This window comes from Convolutriloba macropyga, chromosome 15, assembly GCF_964194025.1.
Source record: "Convolutriloba macropyga chromosome 15, txConMacr16.3, whole genome shotgun sequence".
In the NCBI taxonomy this organism is placed as follows: Eukaryota; Metazoa; Xenacoelomorpha; order Acoela; family Convolutidae; genus Convolutriloba; species Convolutriloba macropyga.
The window spans coordinates 28,072,433-28,084,931 of record NC_134482.1 but is presented as its reverse complement, the minus strand read 5'-3'; the positions used below and the strand labels follow the sequence as shown (position 1 = coordinate 28,084,931).

Below are 12,499 nucleotides of genomic sequence, written 5' to 3'. Positions count from 1 at the left end.
GCGGTATTGTGCTCACCACTCACACAGGTTGAGAACTCATTGGCAGTCAAGTAAATGCTTCGAACCCGCCAAAAAATGCGATTTAATTCGAAGGCAACTGGAGTGATGGTTTGAACTGAATTTATTTGAAAATTTCAGACAAATCTCGTTGTCGCAAAAACAAAACCTTAATTAAAGCTTTTAATGCATTACTTTCATATCTGGAAATTTGAGCCGGAAAGTGATATTCCGCAAACTAATGCGATATTCTTCGAATTTGCAAGGTAACCCACCCAGCTCCTCAGATTTATCTCCGATTGAACTTCTTTGGGCTCTGCTCAAAGAAATTTGCGAATAATTCAATCAGCTTTTTAAAATAAGGCCCTCCCGTACTTGTGGCTGAAAAACCTAGTGCCTGATCTGATAGACTCGATAACTCTATCAATGAGTTAGCTAAACAATCTATTATTGACAGTTTCTAAATAATTAATCTATCAATGAAGTTTTAATTTATTAAATTGACAAACAATAAGAAAACACAACCAGCTAACTTTGGGCCAAGTGCTCTCAAACGACTGCGCTTGGCTTCCTCAGTAGCTAGCTGCTGGGTGGGGGGGGGGGGGGGGCTGGGTGCGTCAAAGTGCGGGGCAAGATGTATTGAACACAAACTGCTAAGTTTTTGGCCCCAACTTTGCACCCTACAAACTCGATTTTTTGGTGTCTCGTCAATCCAAAATTGGAAGAAATAAGCAGATCAGCTCTTAAAATGTGATACAGATCATAAATACGTTAGTACGTAGATAATGACTCCAGTGTTATTTAAACCGACTCCACTTGTATAACAAGCGAAGACCACTTAAAGGGGTACAAAAATTTTCAACTCTCACACTGTGGACTTGTACCAAGCGTTCGGTCAAAAGCGCCCTCGTATCTGGGCACTAAGCGCCTCGTCCCGCCTATAATCATACAATACCATACGATTGAGCCGACAAAGGATCAAAACCATTAAGCAGGGACAAAACGCTCTCGAGCATTACAACTCTATCGTTTCTTTTGGCAGAGTCAAATAACTCAAGCGAAAAAAAACATCCCGACCCCTCTTGAGGGGGGAGGAAGTATATACTCAAATGCGTTTTTTTGTTCAGACAATTTTGGCCGATCGATATATTCATCGTAGAGAGTTGAGACCAGTATCATTAGAAAGCGTGTCCAGCGTAGCACATGGAATTAAAAAGATTTTTTTATTTTCATTTTTTACAGGGAGTTATCGAGCTTTAAACTTTTGAGAAAACAGAGTGAATTCCGTTGATTTTATTCATATTTTCCGGAAATTTTGACTAAAATTTTGCTAATTTTGCAAAAATTTGTTAATTTTTTATAAAGAAAGTGTTGTTGATTTTTTTTTTTCAGACAAAAAACTTTTTTAAATTTTTTTGTCAACAATTCTGGCTAAATATTTCAAAATTCGACTTTTTCATCAAAAACAGCACGAAAAAAATTTCTTTAGTCCTCTTTGATTGAATTTGCAGGAAGTACACACCCAAACACCACTAAGACAAACTTTATAGACTCTAAAAGCGGCTATTTCTACTCCAGCTTCCGTTGCGAGTGCTCCGTAATTAAAATTTTGCCGTTTTCTGCTAACTTTACTCGTTGATTACCAAAAACACTTTTGGTAGCATTTATTTTTGATTTTTAAACTGACAAAGTATCTATATCTATAACATTCGAAAATTTAAGTGTTCTAAGTGGACAATCAGCTTTAGCAGAGCTAGTTTTGGACCAATCTTGGACTGTTACAATCCAAAAATAATTCGGATTGTAATCAGTTGGTCTTTTTTATAAAATCGATGTTTTTTATATAATAATTAAAAAACAAAACATTTCAAAACAAAGCTCACTAGTGATAAGTCCAATTTGCTTCTTAATAAGCTCCAAATTATTGTATCTAGTTTATTAGTTGAAAGCTTATGCTCGTTTTGAGTTTTAAAAATATTTGATTTTTAAATAATGGCCTATTGAATTTTGCCTCAATTTTTCTCTTAATTCGGTCAACTTGTAGCTATATGTCAGCAAAGAAAGAATGCTTCTTCTTTCGACTGAATTCAAATTCAATCATTATTGCGGTTTTACAACTTAACTTATGGTTTTCTGGCTTTGATACTACTAGATTTCACATTTTTATTCTCAGGTATTTGCCCATTTCTCACGTTTTCTAGTTTTGTCACATTATAACGCTAATGACAGTTCATATATAACATTCGTCGCGATCAAAATAAGCGCAATCGAATATGTTAAAATCCATAAGGATATATGCTCTGGTTGTAATTGCTTCGACAATGTTTCTCGAAGAATTTGATTGAGGTTTTTAATTTTGTCTTCAACTGTCGTTTTTACTTTGTCTTTTTAGTCGTATGAAATTTCCTGTACAATGTCCCAGTTTCATTGGCTTTTTATGGAAGAACAGATTTGCTGATATTCTGATATAAGTAGATAGCTGATGGATTTCATGACTTTGAAAACAATTGTATTCCAAAAAATCACTTTTTAACTTCGCAGTTTTGCTCCCGTTAGTCTGTTTGTTAACTATTCTCTTTAATTACAGGCCAAATATGAAAATATTGTTGTCAAAAGAAGGTGTCAAAGAGATTGGTGTCACAAAATCTAACGTTTTTAAAGAATTCGTTATGAATTTACTGGATTCGACACGGAATTTTATCAAAAAAAAGTAAATTAATTTTTAATTTTTTGTCATATTTACGTTCTTTTTGTAGATGTAAGACATATTCTGGATAAATACAGGTCTTAGGGGTTTCCATTGGAAGAAGAAACGAACCTATTAAATTAAATCATTTTGTAATTAATGGCTTTCATATCTTTGGAAAAAATTTTCTTTGAAATAACAACAAGTATTACTTAATTTTGCTTTTTTTCTTTTTGTCTACTTGTTGCCTGGTTTCTTCAAAAAGAGGTCACATAAGACATTATTATGTTCAAAGAAGGTGCAATCAAAAATATTTTGAGGGCCAAAGTATGGCTATACGGCTTCGGAAGCTTTTTCTGGCAAAAATTAATTGATTTTTTGTTTGTTGTCTATTTGTTGTTCTTTTTGTAACCGCATAACAATTGAATACCGACCGTTATTATTTCCCATCCTTGCAAACACTAGTAATAGTAAACCTATGGGACATTTTAGTTGATTTCAAATGGTTTTCATTACTTTACATATATTTTCAAATTTAACGTTTTTGTTCTTTATTGTCTAATTGTAACCAAGCCTTATCAGGGATTGGTCCCATATCTTTTCTGGTGAATTACAAGTTATTTTGTTTAGTTTCAGTTTAATCTGACGCTATTTTGACTTTCTTATTAAGTTTTGTTTTTTAAAACGTACTTAAATTTTTTGATGTCATTAATGTTTCTTGTTGTTGTTTGATTTTTCTCTTGACTCGCTTTCTTAATATTAGCATATCTCATTAGTCTAATGCATCATTTTTCACTCCACTGAGTTATTTGCTTTGGAGGCTATCTGCACATTCATACACCAAAATTTTTGGAGTTTTCTATCTGTTCCTCATTTGGTAGACAATTATGCCAAAAATGTGGATGAGCGGGGTCGAAATGTTTAGTGCGATCGCACATTATCGAGCCTTCTTGTATTATAATAGAACAAAAGCAGACAAATAAAAACTTTGCAGAAAGAAGACATACACAATCACAATAATTCCTTCAAATTTCCTCAGAGCAATTAAACCATGTTTCAAATTTCCGCGTTCGAGCAAGATTTATTTGCTTTTTAAAAAGATAAATATAGAAAAAACAAAAACTTGAGGCACAAACGATTGTTTTTAATAAAGGCAAAAAAAACTTTACAAATTGCATGGCAAAATTTTTGAGTGTCATTGTAATTTTACAAATCTTTTTCTATGATACTTTTCGAGGACATTTTTTTGTAAAAAGATGTTACAAATATTTTTTTGTTCTACTTCAAAAACAAACAACTCCTTTGAGTTGAACTTCAATTTTTAGGTTCTAAGCGATGCATTAATATTGCATGTTTGAGAAGTATGATAATTGTTTAAACAGGATCCTTATGTTCAAACGCATAAAAACCAGCGTCGTTTTTTGCATGACCTCTTATTGACGTCAACTTATATTATTTTCTTTATATAAGGAAGCTCGTAATGTGAGTGCATTCGCGCATGATTGTCCAACCCAACTCATCCATGTTTGACTAAAATACCACGGCTGATCTCAACTTTATAGCTACAACAACTCCATCGTTTCTTTTGTCAAAAAAGTCAAATAACTCAAGCGGGCAAAATATTTTATTATTGCAAAACGAAAGCAGACAAATAAGAACTTTGCAGAGCGAAGACATACACAATCACAATAACAGCTTCAAAGTTCCTTCGAGAGCAACTAAACCATGGTTTAAGTTACCACGTTTTTGCTTTTTAAGATTATTATCGGAGATAAAACAAACTTGATGCGCAAACAATCGTTTTTATGAACGAAAAAAAAATAGCTTAAAAATGCATCCCGATATTTTTCAGTGTTGATTTGTATATTACAAATCTTTTTCTAGAATACTTTCGAGAACATTTTTTGTAAAGATGTCACAACTGTTTTTTTTTGTTCTACTTGAAAAAAGATAAATTCTTTGAGCTGACCTCCCATTTTTAGGTTACAAGCGATGCACTAAATTTGTATGTTTCTGAAGTATGCTAACTGTGTATGTAGGATCATTATGATCATACGCATAATAACCAGTGTCATTGTTTGCGTCGCCTTTCAACTTATATTATATTATTTACATAAGGAGGCTGGTGACGTCTTAACAAATAGACGTACCAAAATGTAGAATTTTCAACGAATGTGATTGGTTGAGAAATTTAAAACACTGTACTGTTAAGTGTTCAATTAGCCTAAATTGGACATAGCCTAATGCTAGATTATAATTTTTACCGCATCTGGCCATGCCTCGCGGGCCATGGCCATGCCTCGCGGGCCATGGCCATGCCTCAGCGGCCCGTGGGACTTGATATAAAACTATCACAACCGAACATGGGATTAAATTATCCACGCGTTAAATCATACGTGTAAGAGCTATTTTCTGCTAATTAGTACTCGGATTATGGAACGAAAATATCAATGTGAACTGGGTATAATGGCATTGGGTATTTTGGCATTGGGTATAATGGTATTGGGAAAATTGTCATGTAACCGTTTGTAGCATGGGATAATTCTTGCATTAAATTTTAAATTTATTATTCAGTATGAATTTTTCCAATAAATAAAATCTCAGAAATTGATAAAAACCTTATTGCTTCTTCTCAGAAACACATGTTAGGCCTTTAACTACAGAGAATATTCCAAGATTTAATAGTAATTGAACTCTTGAGTAATTGAATTCTCAATTGAAATTTGAAAATCTCCATGAAAATTTGAAAGGGCTATTGATTAGTGCACAACTGCCCCAAATGCTATCATAGGAGCAACAAAGAAATTGTCAACTAAAAGGAATCATGACGACATACCGCTGGAAAGGCCAGCAGCTTAATTTTCGTTGCTCGCCGCTCGGGCTGGTGGTTTTTATTTTTGGAAACCCATTCAAGTGTTTTTAATCAGTCACAATAATTTGTAGTTTTTGTATCTAGTTTTTTCTTTCTTTTTTGCAAAAGGTAACAGGCAACACAAAAAAAATCGGAAAAAAACTCATGAACAACAAGTTTGAAGACATTATAAGCATGAGCAATTAATGGAAAATGTATCTCCATTTGCGCATTATTTTAACATCAGCTGGACCAGTTTCTAAGTGGAGGCGATGCGTGGTCATAAAAGCATAGGTTGAAACGCATACCTTTAGGTTATTCATTACCTCTCTAGAAAGTGGATGGGACCTGTTATGAATGAGACCAAGTAAAAGGTTGACAAAGTAAAAAGTTCAAAATTACCCGAATTTTTTGAAAACAAACAAATCCAAAGTCATTAAAACCATCAACTGTCAACTGCAAGAGTAAAAAAATTTCACGAACAATTCCATGGGAGGCCATTGAGACCTGCCATAATTCAGAATACGAATACGAAATTCAGAATACGAATACGAATATGAAAAGAAAACCAATTTCTGGCAAAATTGGGAAATTTAATAATTGCGAAGTGTCGAAGCCATTAAAAACGGAAGCTAATCAGAGGAAATGTTACATCTTTTCAACTAAGCCTCTTACAGCTGCAACAGGACCTGTCGTTTATGTAATAAGGTGACAAGAGACCGAGAAGGAACAGCAAACAAAGGCAAACATTAAAATAATTTTTTTAATGAAACTCGTACTTTTCCCTTTATTAAAAATGGGTCCTGTCATTGCTGAGAGCTAGCTACAAAGTGACAGAAATAAGGTTAAAAAGCTGGCAAAGATCAAAATTTCACTGACATTTTTGATAAGGAAAATACAGACACAAGAGCCCTTAGGTATTAACTAAGAACGATGACTTATTTCACTAAAACTCTTTACATAGATATACAGATAATTGATTAATGAGACTAAATAATGAGACATCAAAACAAATAAATGCTGGCGAAATTTTAAATTTATTATTCAGTATGAATTTTTCCAATAAATAAAATCTCAGAAATTGATAAAAACCTTATTGCTTCTTCTCAGAAACACATGTTAGGCCTTTAACTACAGAGAATATTCCAAGATTTAATAGTAATTGAACTCTTGAGTAATTGAATTCTCAATTGAAATTTGAAAATCTCCATGAAAATTTGAAAGGGCTATTGATTAGTGCACAACTGCCCCAAATGCTATCATAGGAGCAACAAAGAAATTGTCAACTAAAAGGAATCATGACGACATACCGCTGGAAAGGCCAGCAGCTTAATTTTCGTTGCTCGCCGCTCGGGCTGGTGGTTTTTATTTTTGGAAACCCATTCAAGTGTTTTTAATCAGTCACAATAATTTGTAGTTTTTGTATCTAGTTTTTTCTTTCTTTTTTGCAAAAGGTAACAGGCAACACAAAAAAAATCGGAAAAAAACTCATGAACAACAAGTTTGAAGACATTATAAGCATGAGCAATTAATGGAAAATGTATCTCCATTTGCGCATTATTTTAACATCAGCTGGACCAGTTTCTAAGTGGAGGCGATGCGTGGTCATAAAAGCATAGGTTGAAACGCATACCTTTAGGTTATTCATTACCTCTCTAGAAAGTGGATGGGACCTGTTATGAATGAGACCAAGTAAAAGGTTGACAAAGTAAAAAGTTCAAAATTACCCGAATTTTTTGAAAACAAACAAATCCAAAGTCATTAAAACCATCAACTGTCAACTGCAAGAGTAAAAAAATTTCACGAACAATTCCATGGGAGGCCATTGAAACCTGCCATAATTCAGAATACGAATACGAAATTCAGAATACGAATACGAATATGAAAAGAAAACCAATTTCTGGCAAAATTGGGAAATTTAATAATTGCGAAGTGTCGAAGCCATTAAAAACGGAAGCTAATCAGAGGAAATGTTACATCTTTTCAACTAAGCCTCTTACAGCTGCAACAGGACCTGTCGTTTATGTAATAAGGTGACAAGAGACCGAGAAGGAACAGCAAACAAAGGCAAACATTAAAATAATTTTTTTAATGAAACTCGTACTTTTCCCTTTATTAAAAATGGGTCCTGTCATTGCTGAGAGCTAGCTACAAAGTGACAGAAATAAGGTTAAAAAGCTGGCAAAGATCAAAATTTCACTGACATTTTTGATAAGGAAAATACAGACACAAGAGCCCTTAGGTATTAACTAAGAACGATGACTTATTTCACTAAAACTCTTTACATAGATATACAGATAATTGATTAATGAGACTAAATAATGAGACATCAAAACAAATAAATGCTGGCGAAATGGTATCAGCATTGTTTTTCCGTACTAACGGTAAAAATTCATCAAATTTAAGCCTGGACAACTCTGAAAATCTCAACTTGGTTGTAAGGGCTTGTATGGGTAAAGCGGTAAAGTTTATTTGAAAAAGCGAGAACCAGCTTACAAATCCTCAACAATGACTTACTAAATAAGTAAAAAATTCGAAGTACTAAAACTTAAAAACATAGCCATCTTAGAAAAAGGTTATAATAAGCAATACTCTTTCAGGTTCGGAAAGGACGCCATATGGACAACACATTTACACTTAGTGGATATTACATTTTGCAAATCTGCGTTGCTAAATTGTAGCTTCATTTGCAAATGCACTGACGGGGAATGCAACTGGTAACACCACAGATTCCAACATGTGCAATATGACCTAATATTCCTATTCCTAATTCAATAGTGACTCTGTCTGCCCCTCCCACCCATTAAGTCACTTCATTGTGAGTGAACTGTGTACAATGTCATTGTGCCAAGATTCTACAGTATAGGCACATGAATTTCAATCCATAACTGAGGTTTGCCGATATATTATACAATCGGAGGAGGAAATAGAAGCAAATATGTACATACATTTCGAGGCTAAGTCTTATAGATTATGGTTTCCTCACTAATTGCTTTTGTTGCGGTTCCTTTTTGTTCATTTCCGCGATTATAGCTTAATTTTAACAAATTCATTTTTATGGCTGTGTGGTTGGAGGGGAGGGGTTAAAATTTGAGCTATATATAACTGGGTGGTGCTGGTGGGGTGGGTGGATGTAGGTGCAATTGGACTTAGAATTTAACCACTAGAAATATGCGTCATTCCAGCATGGCTGGTGAAATTAAAAATCGTCGGAGGCACCAAAAACACACGAGCAGCGTAATTACTTCTTTGAACAAGAACTAAATATTTACCCGAGGTGGTTGACGAGCCAAAAGGTAAATAGTAGGGTAAGCGTTGCGAGATAAACAACTACCAAAAAGCTACTATGGTAAAGCTGGAAGCTGATATTTGCGAGTCAATTGAACAAGGAAAGCTTTCAAAGTGTAAAATTACCGGTCTTAGAAGGCAAAAGGGTTTTCGAATCTGTTACCTTTGCCCAAGGACAAGTTGAGTCTAATAAAACTTACTCCAATTTTGGCAGTCAAGATTTGTTCCAGATCAAGTTATACAACTGCCCAGAATTGATTTTGTAATGGAAATTTACCAAACAGTAGAACCAAATTTAGTAACCGTGTCAGCCTTGCTCGCGCGCCCCGTCTTGAAATGGAGCGCACAATAACCCGTAACTCTGCTCTACCTTGACTGTATATCTGTTCCCAGTAAGTAACTTTACCTAAAGTTGAACTGACGAATTCGGTAAATGGTAAAATGAACGAATGAGTCAAACGAAACCTATAACGGAAGTTTGTTTACTCAATTCCAAGAGTAAGTGTTATGTGAATGAACCTTGTGTGTAATTCAGTTTCTATACAAAACAAAATGGAGTTTTCCCCGCGTTTTACAGTTTACACAATTGTTTGACCAGTAAATGTGCGACCATTAAATGTTTTTGACCCAGTGTTGCATAACAAAGAAAATGACAATCTTTGTATTCAAATGACAAGTTTGAAGACTTCGAAAAGATGATTTTGTTTGTCAAAAAAAAACGTTGCGTGCTCTTTTGACAACTGAGCTTTTTGAACACGTTTTGCCACAATTGCTCAAAAAGTGTGAAATTAATCGAGGCGTGAACAAATGTGTTAATCTCACTTCGCTATCTTAATACGTTGTTCAATATCCTATTGTTATGTTGAATCAATATGAACACTTAAACGTTTGCACGCATCGCTACACGTTATGTTTTAAGAAAGATGAAACAATGTAAGATTTCAGCCTGTTTTAAACACGTGAAGCCAGAAAAATAAAATATTTCAGCCGGTATTCAACAATGTTGGAAGATAGCCTGCCAATTTTGGCAATCCATTTGCAGAGAAAGATGGAGAGAGGCTGAAAACGATGTGAATAAAATTATACTTATATGAAAAGACAGGAAATTTCCATGCGTGCAAATGCTCAAGTGTTACGTAACTCTATATCAACTTGATGCAACACTAAGTCTGACAAATAGATATAAGTCTAAGCAGCAGGAATAGTAGTCTACTACTAACTAGGGCTTTGGTCTGAGGAGGGTTATACGTGTGTGACTATTTGTATGTGGATGCGCAGATCGCGAGCAGGGAAAAGCCCAGGAAAATAAATGACTTTGGGGTCTGATCCGTGGCGGGCTGATTATTTTCAAGGGATTTCTCTAGAGTTAATCTCAACAAGAAGCGTCACAGGCAAATAATGTGTACGGCAGGTTTTTCTTCAATTTTATATAACCGCGTGTACGTAATTATGCAAGAATAGAGATTGCTGTAGCTAAAAACCGCTAGAACAAAAAAATGTATTTAACATACGAGTAAGCAGTTGAACGCAAGCGGGATAAAATGGAAAATGCGACTAAGCAATGTGTGCTTATATCTCTATTCTCTTACAGCGGTATACACTTTCGCTCTCTGCAGTAAATGCATGTAATTTTTGGGGATAACTTCAGTAGGAAATGCTGTTATGCATATATACATACATTATTCTCATTTCACCAGTTGAACTGCCTCACGTTTAGCTCGCGCAGCGCTGTGTAACTGTTTAGTAAAATTAATATCAGGCAAAATACACGCTGAGTTATGCAGACTAAAAGACAGCGCAACCATAACGTGCCTTCCTTATTTGGTAAAACACTTCGTTTCTCCGTGATAAAATTATACTCGTGTCTGGTAAATTTTACGTGCATTGGTCACCAAATATTCACCGAGGCATACCCATCCCATGGAAGAAACAAAATGCTACTTCTGCACCGAAATAACGCTCCCCAATTTTCCTGGAAAATTTCCACCACACCCACATGTACTGCCATCAAATCCGGCAAAGCTATAGGAAGGATTTAAAAATTCCAGTCAGGCCCCTAAAATCAAATTATATCCGTACCCCCAGGCTGCGTTAGAATTTAACCTCACCCCTGCTTGCATTGATTTGGAGCCCGGTTTTTCATCATCCCCTTCCCCCCCCCCCCCCCCCCCCCCCCCAAATAGCGAAGAATTATGGGGAAACAGGGCATATGCACAAGACCGGCTTCTTGTGTGCGTTAAAATTTATCTCTTTGAGCTCATTTTGAGAGCAAATATAAGTAATCAATCGAAGGCTAACGCCCAGAATTCAATTACTTAGTCTATTTTTAAATTTGAAAGAAAAGTGGTTTCAATTTTCAGAGTCTTAACGCCCACTGAGATAACGCAGGGGTGAAAAACCACAACAATTGAAAGATCAAAAACGCGCATTTAGTACGAGAGGTATGAAGGATATTTTTAATCCTTTTTAATTCACGGCTTCTGAAAAACGGCATAACTAAGAGTTACAACTGCCATACTTACCGAAACATCTTTCTACAGGTGCTCATTAAGGGAGTTGAAACTATGCAAGAACTCAACTCAACAAATTCTCTCACACGGTCTTTATAGTAACGAATCACTGAGCAAAGACGGTATCAACAGGACAGTCGATGAAATAAAAAAACAGTAAACTCATGAGACGGTACGTCGAAAATTAAATTATTCACGTAATTGCACGTATTTTGCAAATTTACATGGACATAACTCGGAAGAAATGGCTATGTCACAACCAATGTGCTATCCTTCTTGAAAAAGATACATGAGGCCCTTGAAGAAACTCCCGACTCTGAGATTGTGGCGTTCTACACAGATTTCTTGCAGGCATTTGACAAAGTACTTCACTACGAGCTCTTAAAAAAGTTGTAGACGTAGGAGTAAGAGGGTCTTTATTGGAGATCCTATTGAACTACCTAAAGGGATGGAAACAATTTGTATGCGTCGACAACACTAGATAATGAACACTAACAGTGTCAAGTGGTGTACCTCAAGGATTTTTATTGAGCCCGCCTTCTACTGCATCTTTATTGAGACCTGCCGGAAGCTCTGATTTTCTCAGATCCATTGCTTTGTTCTCATTATCTAAAAATATGAGCAATTGGAAAAAAAACATCGGATGTACAAAAGACCCGAAAGCAATCCAAAAATTAGTGGAAATGAATAAAAAGGATCTTGCCATGATAAATGCACGGAGATTACATTCAGGGGAAAAGATAAATCCCTCAAAATAATGAATTTCCAATTTTTGAACTAGAAATGCATGTTTCGAGTAAACTTACTTGGAAGGCGCACAACGAAGAACGCTTGATGAAAGCGAAAAAAGTGCTCTGTTGACTTTGCAGGATTGTTGCAATGGGCGTACAAGCGCGGATCAAACTTGGACTCTACAAATCTCTGATCCTTCCATTAATGTTGTTTGGTTTCGTTTGCAAAAAAGTATCAAGAATTGAGCTGAAACAGCTTGAGAGTTTCAAGAAAGAGCTGTCAAGCGGAGGAGAGGTTGTCATCAAAAGTTGTCGACTTATGAATAGAATGGACAAATACGATGAAATTGAGAACAAAGCCCGACTGAAAAATAGAATAATAGCGATAACGAGGCTTTTCGTCCACAAAAATTTTTCTGAAAAAAAATCGGCACGT

General features: G+C 35.3%; 1 protein-coding gene across 1 annotated transcript in view; it reads right to left on the bottom strand.

The window, feature by feature from the left end:
• The window catches only part of LOC142354479 (creatine transporter-like), a 30,174-nt gene extending 19,773 nt beyond the window's left edge, over positions 1-10,401 (bottom strand). Inside the window, exons 1-2 of the mRNA XM_075406787.1 lie at positions 10,137-10,401; positions 8,807-9,360 (exon numbers count right to left, since the gene is read on the bottom strand). The gene's annotated coding sequence lies outside the window, so the exon portion shown is untranslated. The remainder of the gene's footprint in view (positions 1-8,806; positions 9,361-10,136) is intronic.
• Between the last annotated feature and the right edge of the window lie 2,098 nt (positions 10,402-12,499).